General features: G+C 46.7%; 1 pseudogene; it reads left to right on the top strand.

The window, feature by feature from the left end:
• The first annotated feature begins 5685 nt into the window (after positions 1-5685).
• The window catches only part of LOC139702859 (guanine nucleotide-binding protein subunit alpha-12-like), a 32936-nt pseudogene continuing 19599 nt past the window's right edge, over positions 5686-19022 (top strand).

Genomic DNA, 19022 nt, shown 5'->3' with positions numbered 1-19022 from the left:
CCCACCACATTGCAGGGCGAGGTCTGAGCAGGGATAGGAAAGCTCCGTGAAGCACCGCGGCTCCTTCAGAGCTCGCATCCCGGGGGCCGGGGCTCGGAATCACAGCACATCCAATCCTAAGGAGCCCCAGACACACGTGCTCTCGTCATCTCCTGTACGCCCAAGAGGAAGCTGAGGCTCCAAGAAGGGACGTGGCTTAAGGCCAGGAAAACTGCACCTGGGATTTGGAATCGGGGCACCTGGACCCAGGCAGGTGGCCCCAGCATAGCCACCAGAGCACACGCATGCCACACGGGTGCCCACAGGGAGCTGCACCTGAAGCTTACTTAGCAAACTCTCAGAAAGACCAGAGGACGTTACAGTGAGTGACAGTCTTAATGGGTCATCTTGGGCACCTGGGAGAAGACAGGGAGTTGGAGATCCCAAACTAGCCCCAAGAATCATTACCTCTTCCTTTTTCCCCATGCCTCACCTCAACACGTGAGAGAGCTTCTGGAACCTACTAAGAAAAGGAATGAGGATCCCTCCCCTGAACTTCTAGAAGTTTACACCTGAGCAAGGCAGGAATGACCCACAGGGGGATGCACCTTGCCCAGAGCCTTGCGTGATCTTGAAACTTTGGGGCGCAGGTGCCACCCAGGGTGCCCGTCCTTTTCTCCTACAGGATTTGGCTGCAGGTCCCCTTCCACGGGGGGCCCCCAATCCTCAGGGCTGAGCCCACCTTACCCAGACACACCCTGGCCCCCCACCACGAACTGGGATATAAATTAAAATTCAATTTCATTAGAGCCGGTGAGCAATCAATCCCTGGCTCTGCTAACAATGCCGAGCAGGGGGCCTCGCTTCCTCCCACGGCTGTAATTCACTCGGCCTCCCCTGCTCTTGTTCACAAACTGCTAGAGCTGCACTTTCCGCCCAAATTTATGGTGCTGGCAGCGTCTGGGGCCTGAGTTACAGCTGCAGGTTTGATCGGGGACTGCATTATTCTGCATCTAATCCTCACGCTTTGACAGCCAGGGAAGGGACTGCTGTTCCCCAGAGCTGGGCATTGTCCTCTGGCGGGCCAGGTTCTGGTGGAAACCAGGGGTCCAGGCCCTCAAGCAGCCCACACCCTGCAGAACACCTGCAATCACAGAGCTCAACCCACATTGGCTCCAACACCATCGCCTTGAATACCCTAAAGGAAGGGGTGCTGAGATCCCGTGTCACAGAGCAGCAAACGGAGGCACAGAGAGGTCATCAGGAGGCCCAGCAAGTGGGCTCTAAGCTTCTGCATCGGGGAAATTCTCTCCCCAAAGTGCACCGTTTGTGTCCATGGGTGCCCCTGCGGTGTCACCTGCAACAGGCTGAAATCAGAAGGAAAGAAACAACCATCAATAGGTCACAGAGCAAAAAGACCTGTGAACTCTGGACCCATGGTAAAGAGCAAGGGAGCCGGGTATGGTGGTTCATGCCTGTAATCCCAGTGGCTCGGGAGGCTGAGGCAGGAGGATCACGAGTTCAAAGTCAACCTCAGCAAAAGTGAGGCGCTAAGCAACTCAGTGAGACCCTGTCTCTAAATAAGATACAAAATAGGGCTGGGGGTGTGGTTCAGTGGTTGAGTGCTCCTGAATTCAATCCCGGTACCCCTAAAAAAAGAAAAGAGCAAGGCAGCTCCATGTATTCCAGTGTGCGGAGACTCAAGAGGAACTGACACAAGGAAGAGGTTAAAGGGCAGGTGAGAGGCTCGTGTGCACAGGGGAGCCCGGAGGTGTAGATTCCCACTGTTACCTCTGGGAACCAGAGATCTTTTTTTTTTTTTAAGGACTACATTCTCCTTGCACGACATCTGGCTGCATCTAGAAGTTTCCATACCCCCATCTGGGCCTCACAGGTTGACAGAGGGTGAGGTTCAGTTATCTGTGCCCCCCCCCAACCCCATCCACACCCACATATAGGGACTGACCTGCTGGGACCCTGGATTCCTCCCTTCAGGGCTAGGCCATCGGCCAGAATCCCTGGGCTCTGACCTGAGTGGCTGGCCTTGAAAGAGGACTGCAGAGAAGCAGGCATGGGATTGGCCAGAGCAAGAGGCAGAAGGAAGGAGGATAGAAGGGGGAGGCCAGAGGACCTGTGACACATCCCAAGCCAGCCCTGAGGAGCATCTCCCAGGTTCTAGCAGTCGCTGAGGATCCGGAGTCCCTCCTGCTCAGCTGAAGAGGGGCCCCCATCCCTAGCTGCAGCCTCCCTGAGCTCTCCTACCACGTAAGGGAGTCCCAGTACCCAGCAAAGGACCCACTGCTTGCAGGAGTCAATCAAAGGTGGCTCCTTCCCACTCAGCTTGTTTCTCTTCAGGAACCAGTATTTAGTAAAGCCTCTTTTATGTTCCTGAGGCTACAAGCAATTCTGAGACACCATTTCTGCCTTCCAGGGAGGCTCTGGGCTCCAAAGGGAAGAAAGGTGCCCAGGAGACACAGACATGGCCATGCCAGCCGTGCCAGCCTGGGCAGCTGCTCAGGGAGGCCCCATGCAGCTCCTGGGTAGACGGGCCTCTCAGTCTCTGTCTCCCCACCATTGCCTCCACCCCTGTTCAGGTGTCAACTCCCATGAGGCACAGCAAGGGCTAGCCTTTGTCTGTGTTGGCTCCCTGCAGTCCACTGTCCTCCCTGTACACAGAGGGTCTTTCTTTGTATTTGCAAATGTGGCCTGATCACTGTCCAGCATGAACCCTCCTGGGCTCCCACTGTCCTCCAGACTGACCCTGCCCTCCACAGTCTGGTTCTGCACAGGATTGTCTCTGCTTTCTGTGCAAACTTCACCACCCGACCCCCCAACACCTGCCCACTCACAAACATATGTGCATATGTGTGCCCAAGCACGTGCACCCACAACATGTGTACATTCACACATAGAACACACTCAGGTTGCTGATGTCACACATGCATGCCATCAAGCTGAATATGCAGACACACATGCTCCAGCCAGGCCAGTACTCACCCCGCTTCCCCGCCTCTCCTGGGCTGCCTCTCCTGAATGAGCCCCACTCCTTTAAAACTGAGCCGCAGCAGAGGTAGGTGGCCCTGCACACCCACCCTAGTCCCCTCTCCTGGACACATAGGTGTTTTGCACTTTCGCCCCCTAGAAGCTGGTCTGTACCACATGCCCCATGGACCTTGTCACATCTTGGCCATGGTGATAGCTCTGAAAGAAAAACCTTCAAAAGAAGGTCCTAGCTGTTATCTGCAATCTCTCCCTTGTTAATTGTCTTAACAACAGCAGCTGCTGTGTATCAAAGTCTATCACTACCTGTTGCTGTACCTCTGACAGTCAGTTAGGCCTTATGACTTAGAGCTGCAGATGCCACTGAATCCATGTACTTGTCCCAGAATAGCAAAGCAATATCCAGGGTGAGCTGGAATACACCAGGGCCCACCCACATTGCCAACCACCTTCTGCTACCCCTAGCTAAGTGCAAGCAGATATCCCAGGGAATGTGTATCCACAGAGACCATAGCTCTCCAGAGCCTGCTATGACAAAATTGGCTTGAGGCACAGTGAGGCAATACTGAGGCAAGCCAGAGGATGCCAACCTGTCACCCCACCGCATCGTGGCCCTGGACCAGTACAGGTACCCTCTCCTCACAGGGCTGCAGTTCTGAACACCTGGGCATCCTGGATCCACTAACTTCAACCTCCTGGGAAGCTGGGATTGCAGGCCAGCAGTGAGAAAACAGAAGTAAGGCAGACCTGAATGGAAGTTCAGTCTCAAGAGTTAACCAATAGCCTTGGTATTTTTCCAAAACTGATTTGCATAAATTTCATCCAGTGTGTTCACCCAAGTGCTATATAAATCCTTAGACTAGCACACTCCCAAGTAGCGATCCTATCGGGTCTCCTCTTGCCCTGTGGGAGTTCTGCTTCTGTTCACACTTGAATATATTCTGCTCTTGCACTCACTTATCCTCATCCGTGGTTTTCATTCTTCAAATTCATGACAAAGAATCCAGAAAGAAGAAATTTGCAGTGAGCTGTAGGGTCTGCTGCAATACTGGGCGCATAGCCCACCACTGAGAGCTGCCACTCTTAACACCACTCCGTGAGAGTTGAGAAGAAATGGGATTTTTTGGCTTCAGAGGTCTGTAACTGACACAGAACCCGCTTGTCAGTAGAAGCAGAGAAACTCTAGCTTCATCACTGTTTCAGGTAGGGAAACTGAGGCCCAGAGACATGAAGTGACTTAGCTACCATGGCCCAGGTGGCAGGCCAAAGGGCCTGATTCAAACTTCATACCCCATAATGGAACCTCAAATCCTAGCATATTTGTGGAGTTCTACACAAATCCTCTAGAGGCAAATAGAGCATGGGATGTGTCCCCTCTGTGTCCTTCTGCAAAGCAAAGACTTTTCTGCCCTGCTTATATTGATGCTGACTGGGGAAGGGCGTGTGGTTTTCTAAGCTTTTCCTCCCCAGGGAGGATCTGCCACTCTGAGCCAGGGCAGCCTAATCAGCCAGTTAACAAGGTCAGGTGGCTCAAACTGTGTATCCTTGGGCACTTGTTCTCCCACATCTGACTAGACAGATGCCCAGCGTTTAGGCAAGAATCACAGTCAAATTCTTGTTGTTCTAAATACACTTTGCAGGGTCTGGGGCTCTAGCTCAGTGGCAGAGCACTTGCCTAGCATGCATGAGGCACTGGGTTCGATCCTCAGCATCACATAAAAATAAACAAGTAAAATAAAGGCATTCTGTCCATCTACAACTACAATAAATAAATACATACATACATACACTTTGCAGAATACATTGTGTTATTCATCAGCCAAAACCTTTAGGACACTTTGTGCAGCCCCATGCAGATTGAGATGAACGGGGCTGGGCTTTGCACTACTCTGGTTTCCACATGTTGGAAGGGAAACCCAACCCTTGAACCACAGGAGCAAAGGCCTCTGTGTGAACCTCCACTTGCTTTGAATTTCCCCTCACCTGTGAGCCCCCAGTTCTGCTCTGACAGTTTCCATCTCCATTAGGGAAGAGTCCACATGGCTGGGCCTCAGATGCTGAATGTTGGTAAAGTTTGGCATTTCGAGGCCGCTCCCCCACCCAGATTTTCTCTTTGAGAAACTGCCTTCTCTTCCCTGGTGTGTGACATCTAATCACTTCTCCATCAGCTACCTGAAGTCCCTGAAGTCCCCTTTGTGACCCAGAGCCTGGTAGGGGATTGGGGGTACCCAATGCTGAATACAAGAGAGTCTCTGCTGGCCTGCAGGGAACATCTCACCCACTGACTCATCACTGCCAGGAAACACCTTTCACTGGTCCCCTGCTCTAGACTCTCCCACTGCCTGTGTGCTCTGGTTGGAAGTCAACAGCACACAGTCGCCCCAGCCTAAGACACTGTGCTGGGGAGTTCTGCTGTGCCCCTTCCCTTCTAAAACTCGCCTCTCTCTAGTTCTCTCTAGTTCTCTGCACTGTGACCTCTAATTGCCTTAGATATTCTGTCCTTTCTGCTCAGGGACACTGCTGACCCCATGTCCCCTCCTTCTCTGTGGATTGAACACTCCCTATCTGGCCAGGGAGCTGGGCTGTCTCTGGGCTGGCCTCTCAGGAATCTAAATTCCTAAACATGAACTTTCCATATATATTTCCTGCCTTTTAAATTCATTTCAGCTGGGACAGCAAACTGGACCCTTAAATCCATGTTGGGCAGAAGCCACCAAAGTCCACCATTGACGCTCATTCTGTTTTTCCCAAGGATGTCACTGGATCTGTGGTCACAGAGGGGAAACACTCTTGGAGGTGCAGAGACCTTGACTCACCAGAGGACGGAGGATGTTGAGAAGAGAGGACAAGGTGTGGAGAACCTGCTGGGGAGGAGGTGAGTGGAGTTTGCTTAGAAGCTTCCTATTCACGGGGACCCCCAAGTTAGGACACTAGTTGGAACCAGCCCCCAAAGAGACACATGACATGAGGTGTGGGAGGGGCCCTAGTGAAAGCATTTGTGTCCTCAGGACATTGATGTGCTCAGTGCTTCACCAACCAGGGAAGCTCACCTTGGTTTCAGTGGCCTGAGTTTTTACTGGAATTCATTAGGGAGGCATGATAGTTTCAGTTGTCTTGCAGTAGAACCCAATCTCTAGCCTTCCTCTGCTTCCTGGAGCACTGGCTGACATGTAGCCCAAAGTTTCACACCCTCCCCTCATCATGTGGTGACATTTCTAGTGTGGCTGGCTCTCCCCAATTGGAATTGGCTTGTTATCATAAGTTCAGTGTTGGTCCCAGTGCCCCACTCTAAATTATAGCCCCTCCCTGTTACCCATAAAACTTCAAATACTGGGTAATGCAGATAGCAAATCCATCCAAGCCAAGGAGTCACAGGAAATGGAACAGTCAGAGGAAGACAGCTTACTGAAACTAGATATGTGCCTCCCAGTGGTTCAAATGCCTGAAGCTTGTTCCCCAGTGTGGCAGTATTGAGGTGGTGGAACCTTCTATATGTGGTGCCAAATTGAAGGTAATTAGATCATGGGGACACTCACCTCAGAAGGCATTAATGCAGGTTTCACATACTGAGTTATGAGAACAGGTTGTTATTTAGGGAGTCTACACCATGCATATGACTCCTTTTGCACTTGGCCTGCTCCCTTTCTACTTCTGCACCACATTGTGATGTCTGGGGAGCTGGAGGAATTGCTAGTATTCCAGAACCATGCTCTTGGACTTACAGAACTGTTAGCTCAATTTTCTTCATGGAGACTAGGGGTATAACTCAGTAGTACATGAATTGCTAGCATGCATGTAGCCCTGGTTTCCATCCCTGGCAGTTAAAAAATAAGTAAATAAATGGCTATTCTAAATAAGATGTAAAGCCTCATGCCCATTTAATTATCACCAAAATAATGATAGAGATGTTTCTGTGACTTTTTCCAGAAGGACCAACCCAGCCCTTCCCTCTAGGAATCTGCCAGGCTGCTATAGATAAGAGCAGTCTTTCCCAAAGATCCATAAAATGAGAGTTAAACAGTGCTCTCCAAGCTCTGTAATTTTTAGTCAAGATAAATGCTTGTTTAGAATTTTTTGCTTTTTTATATCAAAATACAGTTTCAAGGAACCTTGTAATGACAGAATACACAGGTTCAATGTACCATTCATGCATTATACCCCAATGCATGTGCATGACAAGACTGTACATTAGGAAATTGTCATCTATGCAAGAAGTCTGTAGGTATTTTACCATTTTACCACATGTATAGATGTGTGTAACCTAAACTGAATCAAGACTCAATCAGGAAAAACACCACACCAAGAAAATGCATTCTAGACATTCCCTTGATCTAAGGAGAAACCAGGGAAGAAATGCGGGAGGCCTGTAGGGAGCCAGTGCTCACAGCATATCTCCTCTGAACTGTTATACGAAGCAGGCATGTTCCAGATAGTCCCTAAGTGGGAGTGACCGGGTGCATAGCCTCTTGGGAAGTAAAATCAAGTACTTGCCTTCAGACCTGCTGTGAGCCCAGGAACATGGATTTCTGGTGAGCTGTGCAAGTGGACTTCTGGTGTGGCCAGGAACTCAGTCTTGCAGTGGGAATAGGAAGGCCAAATCGGTGGGGTCAGAAAGGAAGCCTTCCGGTGGGCCCCAAAGTCAGAGTTTAGTGCTTGCCTGCCCAGCATTACCCAAGACAGGCCTTTCCTCAAGAAGGCTTTGCTGGTCAGGGTCTTCTGAAGGGCACTTCGCACATGGGGATCAGGGAAAAAAAAAAACAAAACAGTCTGGAGACCCTAATGCTGCCTGATGCCACACTCCCGCTACATAGTTTACATTGTGATTCCCCCATCTCTATCCATACCACCTGGACACTAACCTGTCTCCCACACTCTATGGTAAGTACCCAGAGAGCAGCACTTGAACCTAGTTTATTGCTCTGCTCATCCAACTCATGCCAAATGCTTAGTTAAATTCCTGTAAAAACTCAGCTGAAACCAAGGTCAGCTTCCCTGGTAGGTCATATACATCCATGTCCTCTGAAGATGTTGCATCCAGAGGACATGACAGCCTTCATTCAGACCCTCCTAGACCTCCAGCCATGTGCCTCTTATGTTAGCTGGTCCCAATTTGTGTCCTATTTTACATGACAAATCAGTAATTATAGGATTGTGCTCTTCTAACCTCAGTGAGATATTATAGAGAATTATACAGTAGGATATTATAGAGAATTATACAGTAGTATATATTTGGGAATCCCCAAATATATACCAGTGGTGAGAAGTGTGAATGGCCTGGGAAACCTGGAGCTTACAGCTGGTTTCTGAAGACAGGGCAGTGTAGAGGGGGCTTGCAGCCTCAATCTGTAGCAAGTGACCTCCATGCAATTGATCAGCATCAGAATTGCATTACACAGTGCCAGTCTTTAGTGACTTCTTCCTTCAAGGAACTTATACCTCTTCACTTGCTCAACTCACCCAACCACCATCCCTCTTTTAACACATTCAACCAACCTTAAACTTGTTCCATGTTGGTCCTTTCTAACCTCTTCACATCATCTCCACTTGCCTCTTTAACCCCACATCACATCTCATCACTGGCTCTGTTGCCACCTCTCTTTAACTTTGTTTTAACTTCTTGCTGATACTTTTCTTCACCTGCTTCTTTCCACAGCTGCTTCTATATTCTCTCCCATCTCCCAAGATGCTTGTCTGCAGTCATTCAGTGCCCACACTCTTAGTTCTTTCCTCTCTGTGCCTATCTATTTAGCAACCTTAGCACTTCCTATCATCTCATTCTTCTCCCAACCTGCTCTAGTACCTTATTTTCCTTCATGAGTTTCTATTTCAACAATACCCTTTGGATTTCCTTCACTTATGTAAAACTAGAAACATACATAGGTTGCGGAAAAGACTCCCATTGTGACTCAAGTAGCAAAGTCTTCCATTCCCTGGGTGTCCCTGTCTTTGGACTTTTACCAGGAAGTTTTACTTTTACCTTGGCTTTGGAATTCCTCCAGAATTTTCTTTTATTCTTCCTGTGTTCTCTCTCGCAACGTCCTCCCTGTGTTTCCTGTTTCCAGTCTCTAGTTTAAGTTCTACAACCTTCTCTGTTGTTCTGCTACATGAAAAATAATTGAGGTGGTTTTCTCCCCCACAGGTTACAAATTTGGTCAATTAAAAACAACACTTTAAACAGCAGTATCATTTGACAGCAAACAACCAATCTGGAATGACATGATCATATGTATCATTAAGGTAAGGAGATTTTCAACTTTATTCAGTTTTTCACAAATGCACTGTGCTGTGCTCTTCACAAGCACATAACACATGTGCTCTCGAATGATACATATTTTAAAATGACAGAAAACATATCAAGGCAAGTTAAATACTGGCAGCTCAGTAGTCACAATAACGGTGATTGAACATCAAATAAAAACTATATTTATAAGACTATGGGATAATACTACTGAGGTATAAAAGTAATAGATAAAAAGATTAAAATCTTGAGAGAAATAATTATGTACACAAACGTGTTATAACATTAATCAAAAAAACAATAAAAAACAACAATTTTCTGAACAACATCTATCTCAAAACTATTTAAAATAAACATAGTTCAAAATAAACAACATTTATCATATGTACTAAAACTGTGAAAATCCTGTAAATAAATCATCTCCATGCTTGGTATCCTTAAAGGATAAGTGACCCAAGATGAATTAAGGAGAGGTAAAGAGAAATTTTCAGGAGGAGAGAGATATTCATGGCTAAAGGATATTCACTTTAGACCAAGATCAACCATTCATCGGAGCTGACATGTGGGCCCAATTGCTGTGGGTTAAGGATTTCTAGCACATTCTGAATGATAAACGGTTCTCTCTCAGGTCTGGCTGAGTAGCCTCAGAGCCCCCAGCACACCTCTAGGGAGTCATCTATGTGGTTGGAGTTTGAGACCATGAAGCTGACTTGGAGATTCAGGCTATTTCACCATCTTCAGAGGGTGGCTGTGGGTGGAGGTGGACAGGACTGGATCAAGAAGTTAGATCCTCGAGCATCCTGAATAGACAATCACTGACTCTGTCTGTCATCAAGCCAGGGATACAGAGTTTTGTCCCTCCCCTCAGGTCTCCATAGTTCCAGGACTTCTAGGCAATGAGGGTGCGATCTCGGCCCCACACCCAGAGCTCCGGATCATAAGCTTGAATCTGGAAAGGAAAAGAGCCCCCACCAAAGCTGATGACTTTACCGGATATTGAGGGGTTTGAAGTTATGGTTAATTTATTTTCCCATTCCTTAAAATTACTTCACCTTGATTTGGACTTTCTAGTCACTGTGATTCAACAGTGTACAAATATCTAAAACTACAATGTTGAGAGGCTTGATTCTATTAACTAAGTTCTGTCAGCTACAAAGGAGGTGACATAGCAAGGTGTAATTATTAGATTTATTTAGCCTGGTGACAAATGAAGTAGCTATATACGGATATCACAACATTATTTCAGCTATTACTCACATGGACGACACTTATCAGGATCATGTTATATAAAATGTGGGACACATTTTTTCAGATTTCTTTTCAATAAAAATCGAGCATATTTTCCTATATCAGATAAATAAATTAAGCATTTGTAAAGATGCTTTGACAGATAGAATCCTTTTGGTGTCCCTTCCCATCAAATTTGAAAAGTTGATTTTATCAAGAGACAAGCTTTATCATTGTCCCTGATTTGAGTAGAATAGTGGTTGAACATTAGTAATATTTCTGCTTGGATCCATCAAGAATACTTAGTAACATGGTTAAATGCAAAACTGAGGACTGCCCAGGAAGTCCTTCCCTCCCTCCTGAGCTTTCTCCTCCCCAGAGCCCACCTGCAGCCACCCACCTTCCTGTGTCGCTCCAGTCAGCCCATCCCTCTCCCCCCACAAGCACACACAGCACCACCCACCTCCTCACACTCCTCCTTGGAAACCCGAGTGTTCCAGTCCATGGAGCAGATGAACTGATATCGCAGTTTGTGGAACAGGGGACGCTGGGCGTAGCTCTTCCCATAGAGGAAACGAAAGATTTCTTGTTTAGGAGCCTGGTTGTCCTCCTCCATGTCATTGGCCAGGTAGCTGGGGAAAGAAACCAGGTTGCTCTTTAGAGGCACAACCAAGAAGGACCTCCCCTTGGAGTCAGCTTCCCAAAACGGACTCCCAGAGGACCATCTTCAGACAGGACTGCACCAGCCCTATTAAGTGTTATAGAGGACCATGCCTTGGTCCAGAGGACTCTGCCAGACACACACCTTCTGAAGAACTCCAGCTCTTTTCTAGAAAGCATTGAGCAACACAGTTGTGGGGCAGTCCTAAGGGGTGGTTGGACCCATCTTGGAAGAATTTTTAGGGTGTGTGTAGAAAGCCACAAATGTGAGAAGACTCCTGTATGAAGAACCAGAGGGGACCACCCTACACTGGACCTGTGCCAGGCTGGGAATTGGGCATCTGTCTTGGAAATCCAGAGGCAGAAAACAGAGCAATGTTGGTATAGATACAGGAAGGAAGAGCAGTCAGATGTGGCTGCACCTCCAGTCTCTCTGCCAGTGACAGGAGGTGCCCATGCTCTCCTCCACTCCTCTCAGGTGGGCTTTAGGTTTCCTTGACTCTTTAACAACTGGCCTTTAGGGAGCTTGTGTGTTGCTTTGACTAGGGAAGTGTGGAAAAGAAAAACAAACTATATTACAGTGCTGTGATCTCATGAACACGGAGCAAACAGGACAAAGAGGCTAAAAGTAAAAGAAAGGTTAGTGCCCCTCTGCTCCCCTCCTGCCCTCCCAGGTAGTGAGTCCTGATTGATGAAGGAGACCCAATACTCACAGGGCCAGAAAGAAGTGGATTCGTTGGTACTGCCAGGAGAAGAGGCCAGCCCGGCTAAAATAAGCTATGACCATAGACAGGAGGTACTGATGGAGAGAGAAGAAAAACACAGAGAGAGGTCACATCCTGGAAGAGGAGGAAAGAGGGGACAGGAATGGGAGTCTGGGGTGAAGAGTGCCCCTGAGAGAAGTTCACCACGTAAGGAGACCTGCTGGTTTGGGGAAGGACCTGAGACAGTCAGAGCAGTTGGGGGAAGAAGAGACTTAGTGTGTTCTGTAGGATCAGCTCTGAGGGGACCTTTTGAGGAAAGGCATGTAGGTCAGCTGGGTGAGGAGGGTCTTGGGTAAGCTGGAGAACAGGGGGTCCCAAGAAGTGCAAAGAGGAGAGGAGCCCCAGCAATAGGGATATAGCTCACTCTGTAGAGTGGTTGCTAGCCTCGCATGCACAAGGCCCTGGGTTCAATCCCTAGCATCACAGAAAAAAGGCTGTTGAGCACTGGGGTTTTGGCTCAGTGGTAGAGAGCTTGCCTAGCACATGTGAGGCATCGGATTCGATCCTCAGCACCACATAAAGATAAAAAATAAAGGTATTCTGTATATCTACAACTAAAACATATTTAAAAAAATAAAAGAGGAGAGGCGCCCAAAATCTCAGGTAACAATAGCCGAGAGAGGAGGATAGGAATGCAACACCCCAAGCAGAAGCAAGGTCCACCTGTCCTCACTGCATGGAACTGCTAGGCCCTGAAGAGAGATGTTGACAAGTCACAAAGGGTCAGGACTTGGCACATCTTGTTGGTTCTACATGGAGACAGAAGGACCGTGGGCTAGAAATCCCTCCTCATCCAGGCTGTGCTGGAGCAGGATCACTGCCCAGTAGAGAACAACCTCACCTTGTCAGACACTCTCAGATTCTTGTCCCAGGCCAGGAATCTTTTGACAACAGGATCTTCTGTGAACAGAACACTGGTGTTAGTTGGGAACCAGAAGGGGCTTCATGGGTGATAGACAACAGAGAGAAGAATAGGACCTCCACTGAAGAAGGTGTGGGATTGGAGTGCAATAGAGCCCAAAAGAGCCCGATATCCCAGTTGGATAGGAAAAGGACAGGAACATTCCTGGGAAAGCTGCTTTGCCCTGAAACCCCCCAGGGAAACAACTGAGTGAGGGTTGGGGTAAGAGATAGACGTCTGTATGACTAAGAACTTGGAGTAAACCGCGAGGGCCCATCATCCCCCAAGAATGCACCACCTCAGAATTAGAGTTTCTATGTTATTTTCTAGTTTGATAGGCACCGCTCAGGGAGGAGGAAATCTATTAGAACCACAGTGTCTGCAATCAGTGAGGTTAATTGGAATCAAGCTCTGTGATCCCAAGCAGGGTCATTTTTCAGGTGTAATGTAATCATCCATCATCTAAGAGTTTCACAGGGTACATGGGTCCTGAGTCCTCCAGGAATGGGGATCTCAGGGATAGCAGGGCTCTTTGGAAAAGTGCAGTGGCTGTAAGTTCCTTGTTTGTGTAAAGAGCAGGATTGGAGGGCGCTACCTGGGTGTCTCCCTACCTAGAAGCCTCTTGAAAACCTCATGGTGTTCTGGTTGCACCGAGTTCACGCGCCGTTTTTTGAGTTTCATTTTGAGGCCACACAGTGACTCCACATCCCAGGGGTGATATAGCTCACTTTCCAGATCCTCCAGCTCATCCTCAGATTCAGTGGAGGACTCTCTCTTTCTCTTTAGGCCAGTGGTCTCAGGCAGGAGGCCAGATTCTACCCAAGGTACTGAATCAAAAATCCCCGGGGGATCATCATCCGAGTCTCCCTCAGATTCTGAGGTCCACTCTCTCTTCCTCGAGGACCGACATGGGAGGCAGGGTTTTACCCACAGACCTGAGTAAAGGAAGCAGAGTCAGGCTCCTGTATTTGGAACTCATCCTTTCATCCTCTGATACCAGTTCACCTCCCACACCCCAGACCTTCAACTGTTGCCTTCTTAGCTTGGCTGGTAGCTGTCTTCTCCTTACCATTGTCCCATCTCCCTGTTCCTCAAAACTCTTTCTCATTATGGACACTTTCTCTCATGGGTGGAGTGACCCTTTTTACATCCCCTGTACCCATTTCCTGAACTTAGATCTCATCTTCTAGCCCAATTCCTTTCTCTGCAGATTTTCCATCCATGTGGACTTCCTTGTCCCGTGGCCTATTCTGAACTTCAAAAGTGGGCTTCCCACCTTTCTGGCTGCTCTATCCCTTCCTCCTTACCAGTCATCATGTCAAATCAGTTCTCACTCTAGCTCCCTCACCTGATGGACCTGCCACCTCATCATCTACCACCACCTCCAGGTGGGATTCTGAGGTGCTTGGCAGGGAAGGCGATTGCCCAGACTGGGAGATTTGTTGATCCTCCATAAGTTCTCCAATACTCTGTCTTCCTTCTACAAAACCTAGGTTCTTAGAGAGAAAGATAAATCTTTCTCCAGAATTTGGTTGAACAGGAGTCTGTTCGCTCTTCTCCAAACAGGAGAAACCAGGTGAAGAACAGTACTGAGGACAAACTGTTGCCCACTGCACTGCCAGTGGTCAACAGAGTCTGTCCCTTCCAGTCAGGAAGGTTGGAAGCCTCTGATGTCATCGATTATTCCAACCTGGCAACCAGTTTGAAGGAAAACACCTGCAATTGTCAGGTGTTCTAGAGTTCTAGAGGAGATGGTCTCTGCTGCTACTAATCCAAACTCTGTCCACTTTGTCTCTGACCCCTTTTTCACTTCTGTCTAGACATGGGTTCTTCTCTCCATTCTCAACACAACACATGTTAGATACCCAGCCTCTGGGCATTTCCATTTCAGAGTTCAGTGCAGTGGGAGATTAAGGAGTATGGCAAGGAAGAAGGGGGAGGGCAGAAATGACATGACCCCCCAAGAAGGAGCTCAGTATGTACAAAAGAACCCACGTACACTGAATTATCACTTGAAAACCCTAAAAGGAAACACTCAGTTTCGCAAATCTAATCTGCTAAGTGCCACTGGTCTTCACTGTTTTCAGAAATCTGTTAAGGGGACACACACTCTGCACTTAGGCATGTTTGACACAAGGATTCCTTTTGAGGTCATAAAATCATAGGAAATTGTACCCATGCTCATGGTTTTCCCAGAGTGTCTACACTTTCTGGGAGTCTATGGATCACCTCAGGTTAGCCTCTCAGTTCCAATCAATCTCTCTCAGTTACATAGCATATTTGGGAGCACAGACATTGCTCTTGACCTGCATATTTCATTATCACCCATGCACCCTATGGAAAGTCTCACATGTAGAAAGAAGAAACAAATGGGAGATTTTCCCATTGAAGACAGAGAATAATATTTGCTGAGAAGATGGGAAGTGCATGGGATGTGACCCAGCACCCAGTGGAACTGGGAAGCTGCTTCCAAACGTCCTAACTCAGCCTTTTGCTTTCCAGCTGGGCATTCAATCCATGTTTTATCTTTCTGTCCACAAAATGTGTTTAAATGTGTAGAAAACTTGCCATGTTACCCATTGTGGTGTGTAGAGGGTGAGTGGTGTCAATTACATGCATGTCTCACTTAATAATGGAGATATATTCCTAAAAATGTGTTATAGGGTGATTCATCATTGTATAAACATCCTAGAGTGCTCTTACACCAACTGAGATGGCCACAATTTCACTGTGCTGTCATACTGTGGGACAAATTCATGTATGTGGTTCCATCGTTGGCCATAACGTCATCGTGTAGGGCATGAGTTTAAATTTCTGTTGTGCAACCACCTGCATCACTCATCTGGAGAGCTTTTCCATCACCATAAACAGACACTCTTTACCAATGAAGCATTAATTCCTACTTCTCCTTCTACAGCTCCTACTGACCACCATTCTACTTTCTGTCTCTATGAAATTGAAAACCCTCGGTACCTCATCTGTGTTGAAGACTGTGAACTCATACAGTATGTGTCCCACTGTGTCTGGGTCATTTCACTTTGTGTACTGTCCTCAAGATCCTACATTGCTGGAGAAGGGGTCAGAATTTCCCTCTTTCTTAAGGCTGAATAGCAGAAGAGAAGATAACATCTTTTGTCCCTCTGTTTATCCCTCAGTGGGCATTGGGTTGATTCCATATTTAAGCTGCAAGACTTTCTTTTGCCACTGTTGGACCTTATCAACAAGATCATGTTTGTTATTCATGCTGTGCTTGAAGTTTTATTTTGCATTTTAATGTCTTACATGATTCTGATGACCCCATTCCAAGCAGGAGTAAATGCAGGTTGATTTGTGTTGTCAGCTGAGAGTGAGTGTCCACCTAGTTTTGCAGCCCTGGATGTTCAGAGTTGAATGAGCACCCAGCAGCCTTCCAAGTGACCATGAGTTCCTTGGCAGCTCTCTCTCAGGACCTGGCTGTCAGGAAGCAGGTCATGTTGCTGTGGAAAACCAATTGCATAGATGCTCCGCTTATTCGATTTCCCCATGATGTCTTTAAGCATCAGAGCTGCTTGGGTTCTCTCATAGCAAATCAGAAGTTCACACTCTCCCTTGTAGTGGACAGCCTTCAAGTACACCCACATGCCACATGATAATGTTTTGGTCAGTGATGGTCCACCTATATGATATTGATCTCACACGATAGTATCGCCTGTTGATATAGGAGCCAACTTAGCCTCTGTAAGTATACTCTGTGACGCCCCCCAAAGTCAGATTTCCTATGGGCACATTTTTCAGTCCTTATCCTGAGCGTTAAATGATGCATGACTGTGTGAGAAGATTCTGTTCAAATTAAAAGTCCCCGTAATTTTGGCCCAAATTCAACTCATAATTTGCATTTCCTATCTCTGCTGGCCACCTGGTCTAGACATGCTGCATGCAGTTAGGCAGATTTCATCCTCTTTTTTTTTTTTTTTTTACATTTTTTATACTAATTATTTACACGTGATAGTAGAATACATTTTACATAAATGGAGTATAAGTTCTCTTTCTTCTGGTTGTACATGAGGTAGAGTTACACTGGTCATATAATCATATCTGCATATAGGGTAATAATGTCCCATTCATTCTACTGTCAATCCTACCCTCATGACCCTTCCCCTTCCTTCACTCCTCTCTGTCTAGTCCAAAATACCTCTATTCTCCACACACCCCCTTATTGGGAATTAGCATCTGCATATCAGAGAAAACATTTGACCTTTGGTTCTTTGGGATTGGCTTATTTCACTTAGCATAATATTCTTCAGCTCCATCCATTTACCAGCAAATGCCATAATTTCATTCTTTTTAAGGCTGAGTGATATTCCATGTATATATACCGTGGTTTCTTTATCCATTCATCTGTTGAAGAGCAACTATGTTGGTTCCATAGTTTAGCTATTGTGAGTTGAGCTGCTATAAACATTAATGTGTCTGCGTCACTGTAGTATGCTGATTTTCCTTTGGCTATAAACCTAGGAGTGGGATGACTGGGTCAAATGGTGGTTCCATTCCAAGTTTTCCGAGGTATCTCCTGACTGCTTTCTAGAGTGGTTCCACCAATTTTCAGTCCCACCAGCAATGTATGAGTTTCCCCATATCCTTGCCAACCTTTATTGTTGCTTGTGTTCTTTGATAGCAGGCACAGTCCATATTAATATATGTGATTACCTTGTTTTAAAATGGAGTAATACGTGCAGATTTTGTTTGAAATGTACCTTCACCTCTACAACTTTTTTCCTTCTATGGATATAGTCTGATGCAACAATAATGATAGTTATACTGGGGAGATAACAGAGTGAATCATTGTGCTTTGCAAATACCACTTTTAGCATAAGGTGACATGTAGGATCACTACAGTACAGTTTGTTGGGCAGTCCTCACAGATTCTAATTAAATGGGTGTCGTATTTCTTGGTACTGAAACACTCAGGGTCACTCCTGAGTTTACTGGGCTGCAGGAAATAACCACACAAGCGACAGAGATACCGGGCATTGAGTCTAGCTTGTGGTGTCTGCTGTCAGCAGATTGACTGATATCTAGGAAGGCCACACCCAGAGGCAGAGCAAGAGAAGGGGACACACAGAGGGCATTTTCGTTGACCATTCTATTCCAAACAGGGCAAAGGTGTAGTATAACAAAGGAATAGCTGAGTATAGCTCCTGAAGACATTCCTTCTACTTCTTGGGCTGGGGCAATGCCCAAGTCACCAAGTGATTGTTCAGAGCCTCTTGGTTCAGGATGGAAGGCATGGGTCATTCAGAGTAGCTCCCCACAAATGGGAATGACAGTGTTTTCACTAGAGTCTTTAAAATTTCAAAATATCTGTTTGGAGAAAGTAGCAAGGATCCTAAAGAATTAGAAATCGGGCAGTGGAAAACAATGCCCTTCTGGACATTCTTGAGCCAGAGGTGGCAGAATTTCTCAAGAAGTGGAAAGGCTCCACATTTATGTGTTGTTCCAGAGTGTGGAACCAGTGGGGAGCAGCATTGGTGCATGAAGTCCACTCACAAAGGGTGTGGGCAAGGAATGGTTCTGAAAAAGTAGATTCTGAAGGGGAAAGAAATTTGAAAACAAGGACTTTTATGAGCTGCCTTCCAAGCACTTCCTAGTGTTCAGAGTCAGGTTTTTCAGAGATTGGTTCCCAGGGTTGTTTTTTTTTTTTTTTTTTTTTTTTTTTTTTGCAGACTTGATACCACAAAACTGATGAAAATTACACTAGTACTCTGCCACTGAGCTAAATTCCCCTTCCCCTAGTTCCACTTCTTTTTTAAAATATTTATTTATTTAATTTTATTTTTTTATGTGGTGCTGAGGATCGAACCCAGGGCCTTGCACATGCTAGGCGAGCGCTCTACCACTGAGCCACAACCCACGCCCTAGTTTTACTTCTTAAAGGTTCTGGACCTGACTCTCTTATTTATTTATTTATTTAAGTTGTTGATAGACCTTTATTTTATTTATTTATGTGGAGTGCTGAGAATCGAACCCAGTGCCTCACACATGCCAGACAAGTGCGCTACTGCTGAGCCCCAGCCCCAGCCCCCTGGACCTGAATCTTTAATAGGACAGTCTTGCCAAGTGATGTGCTATGTTTTGCTAAAATAGGGATGTAGGGATGGACCAGAGTCATTATTGTCAGGTTGGTGGCAGTGAAGCAGCCTGCCCTTGGGAAAAAAACATCAATCAGGTGCCGACAGAATCGCCTGTCAGTCAGCAGAATCCCCTGGCCAATCCT

Source organism: Marmota flaviventris, chromosome 19 (genome assembly GCF_047511675.1).
Source record: "Marmota flaviventris isolate mMarFla1 chromosome 19, mMarFla1.hap1, whole genome shotgun sequence".
In the NCBI taxonomy this organism is placed as follows: Eukaryota; Metazoa; Chordata; class Mammalia; order Rodentia; family Sciuridae; genus Marmota; species Marmota flaviventris.
Note: the sequence above shows the minus strand (reverse complement) of the source record. Positions and strands in the feature narration are given on the sequence as shown.